We start from the raw sequence: 4,008 nt of genomic DNA on the forward strand, positions 1-4,008 counted from the left end.
GTTTAAACAGTCTTTGCTGTATTTAAAGAGTAACACTGAGGACAAATCCTTGGCAAGCAGCGCTGTGTGTGCGTTTATGATTTTATGTGTGTGTTGCTTTCATTATGGTAGGAAGAACTCGGACACATGCAAAGATGTATTGCAAAAAAAAAATGATGACAAACATGTAGCGCAGTGTGGCAAAGACAAAGGTGAGCTTTGTCTGTCCACATAAGTCAGCGGTTCTCAGATATCAAAGCTGAGGGGAGAAAAAAAGAACCACAACAGGATGTGGGTTAGAGTGACAGAAAGAGAGAGACAGCTCTGTGTGTGTGTGTGTGTGTGTGTGTGTGTGTGTGTGTGCGTGTGCGTGTGTGTGTGTGTGTGTGTGTGTGTGTGTGTGTGTGTGTGTGCGTGCGTGTGTGTGTGTGTGTGGGTACACATGAAAAGCATCAAAGATGGAGGGAATTTCCATTAAGAAAAGAAACAATTTGATACTGATATCAAACATATTTCAAATTCTTAGACAGATGTACGCGAATGCTTGTTATTCTATTTCTGCTCGTCAGTCCTTCATGCTGTCACACCTCAGGAATGGCTACTGTCATTGCTTTTCTTCTTCTCTTTGCCCTTCTCTTTCTCCTTCCCTCTCTTTGTCTGATTGGCGTTTAGCTCTGCTCTATTAATATTTCATGCTGCCACTCCACCACCTGCCTATCAATAACCTAGACAAGACACACCTCAGGTCCAATCCATCATACTCACAACTGACCAGGCTGCAAAATGCTGTGTGTGTGTGTGTGTGTTTGTGTGTGTGTTAATAGATCATTTGTTTCTGCTGACAAAGCCCCAGTCGTTGGTTTGTATAAACAGGCTGAGGACTCCACAGCTGAGAGATCGAAATAAGCCATTTATCATTTCCCATAGATGCATTCACACAGTCACACACACACACACACACGCACAGAGAGAGAGAGAGAGAGAGAGAGAGAGAGAGAGAGAGAAGGAGTTAGACATGTTACTGCCACACAGGGTTAAATAATAATGCTAGATTTTATTCCAGTGATCAGTCAAAAGATTAAAAGTTCACAGGATGTAGAAGCAGGAAACAACTCTGAATAGAGTTACTACTGATTAATTATTTATAGGATAAATTCACCCTAAAATCAAAATTAATTCATCATCTACTCACCATTATTTACACCCTTGAACTGCGGTCGAGCCTGCTCAGCTACTTTAGATGGGGTGCATGCTAAGGTTCAGTGAAGAATCCTGCTTTTAAAAGGGTGTAAATAACGTCTTTTCAAATCAATTTTGGATCTTAAGGCCTGTGGAGACATAGATTATGCCAGACAAAGTCTATGCAACCAGTCTCCATCTACTTCAGTTGTTTACAGAAATGCTGCAATGCTTTTTTGTTGTGAAGCTCCAGAAATGTTTTGTTTCTGGGTAAGCTTTTCCTTTAACCTCTCGAAGCAGAGACTCTACAGATTCAAGGCCAGAAACATTTGTTTCATTTAGATGGAACGAATACGATATAGTGAAATGTAAGAGACGTTTTAACCGACTGTTACATGACAAATCTCTGTAAAACAGATGGAGACATTCCGCCAGAATATGTCTTCACTAAAATCTCTCTAACTTCGCTCTGCTACACTTTATAAGCATCAGTCCTGACAGAAGGGATGTTCTGATGTTAAGCTGTGGTTTTCTAGAGGTTTTGGGCTGCAACTACGTCATTCCAGTGGAGGGTCTTGGTCTAAAGATGCAAAATTAAGTCAGCAGAAATGGAATGTTTAATTCAAGCTGTGTTTCAACTTTGATTTATTCTGACCTAGCAATATCTATACTGATGTTTCCACCTTTGTAGAAATCACACAAGTGTTGACATTATTTTTGTAGACCCTGGAGTTGCAGAGATATATACAATTCAAATTTTTCGAGGGCCACTTTTTAACAGGTTAGGGTCTCCTGACTGAAATCTAGCTCCAGATCACCTACAAAATAGATTCTGTGGTGAGTTTTGTTTTGCCAACTTCTGTTTAAAAAGTTAAGAATTAGATTTGAATTGCAACTATTAAACCAAGACAGGTTGGAGGCCATTTTAGAAAAGAGAGAGACTGATGTACGGTGGACAACTCCTGTGATGGTTACGACTGTTTGCGAATGCAGTAAAAAGCAATGAAATGGTTTCGCTGTATTGTCCTCAAGCCAGCCCAGTCAAACTATCATCAGCGTGCAAAAGTGGGGCTTGTTTTAATGCACCTGTGTGCCTTCAAAGCATTCCCACACATTGGTGACACGCAGTAAAAAGTGGAAGCGGTGGACAGTTTGTGGAGAAAGTAAACCCATGGTCCAGTGCAAACAAAGTTACAGGGACAATTTTCAGACCGCCAATCCGTTTGTTTGTACCCACTTATCTTGTGCGGGGTTGCAGGAGTTTTCAAACACCCGAATGTTTGAATACTCACATGTGTAATTGCACAAATAAACAAGTGGAATAAGGAACAGATCTTACAAGATCAAAATAAAGTTCTCCATTTACTCTGCTCCTGAACCATGTAAGCTGATTTTTTCTTTTTTTTACAGCCCAGAAGAGAGCGAGTGGCATTATCTGTGGATCAGCCAACTCCCCGTAACAAGAAAGGGAATCAAAGCGGTGGAGGGGAGACGGGGAGGGACGCAGGGGCCACAGAGATGCATGGTGGAGAACTTCAAAGGTGAACGCGCAGTTCACACAGATATGAGGCTCAGACAACAGGGCAGAGCCCGCATAGACTTTACAAAAAGAGAGAGAGGGCAGAACTGAGAACATACACATAACATACACTCAGTGGGGGGGCAAAGCTGCCAATACTGTCAACAATAACATCCTTCATTATTGCCAGCTGGCAGGCTCACAAGAGGAGGAGGAGCTGGGGGGCTTCAGGGGTTCAGTGGGGACTTTGGTGGGTGTTGTCTTGGGGGTGTGAGCCAGGTATCAGGTGTATCTGGGCTGAGAGGCCCCTCGCATGGGCATCCTATTCACCTGCTGCCCGGGCCCGGACAAAGGCTGGGGCTCTGGGGCTCCGCTGGGCCACAGACAGGCCTGGTAACACTAGAAGGTCTTAATGGCTCCAAGGTGAAGGGAAGATGGTAAGAAGAAGATTACAACATGGGAAAATGTTGGGTTAAAAAACAGACTTTTTGATGATCTGAGGCTCCAGTCAGCTTTTTCCCATGCAGTCAAACAGGGCAGTGCCTTAAGCTGAGAGTATTTCTTTTAGTTCATTTATTTGGTCCAGGCATGTCTGTATATATTTGATTTACATACAAACATACAAGTTAAAATCAGACCAACTGAATCTTTATTATTCACACACAGTTCATCCTGTAACATAAACACCTTAATGAAAATCTGACTAAATCTGATACAAACAACAATTTTAGTGCAAATATTTTGCAGGTTCATCAAGGATGACAGTGTCATTCCAGCATAATCAGAGGATGTTTGGCATCTCTTCAGAATTTAGATTTTCGATAATCAGTGACGTATTGATATCACGTCACAACTTTGTATGTAAGCCCTTGAAACTCCCAGTACTCCTTCATGCTCCTCAGCAATGACTTTAATTCACATATTTTAAGTACTGGCAAATACTGTACTTTAAATGCTCAGTCTTTATCTTTATAAACTCATTCTCCAAGCTCAACCATGAATTTGTGTGTCCGTGTGTGTGTGTGTGTGTGTGTGTGTGTGTGTGAATGAGTATGAAACTGATCCGAGTGTAAGCGCCAGTGTGTCCCCGTGCAACAACAGCAGTGACATTCATGAAAGACAAGGCGTGTTGATTTCTGCATTGTTCTGTACATTTTACTACAGAGATACACATTCTGCAGAGGGCTGAACCTAAACAATAATTACCATACCTTACCATACCTGACTACAGACAGATGTGTGTGTGCGTGTGTGTTTGTATATGCACGCATTTTTTTTCTTGTTTGTAGACTCAAGTCATGTAATCTAGTACACAGATTTGTTCTATGACA

This window comes from Sparus aurata, chromosome 1 (genome assembly GCF_900880675.1).
Source record: "Sparus aurata chromosome 1, fSpaAur1.1, whole genome shotgun sequence".
Classification (NCBI taxonomy): Eukaryota; Metazoa; Chordata; class Actinopteri; order Spariformes; family Sparidae; genus Sparus; species Sparus aurata.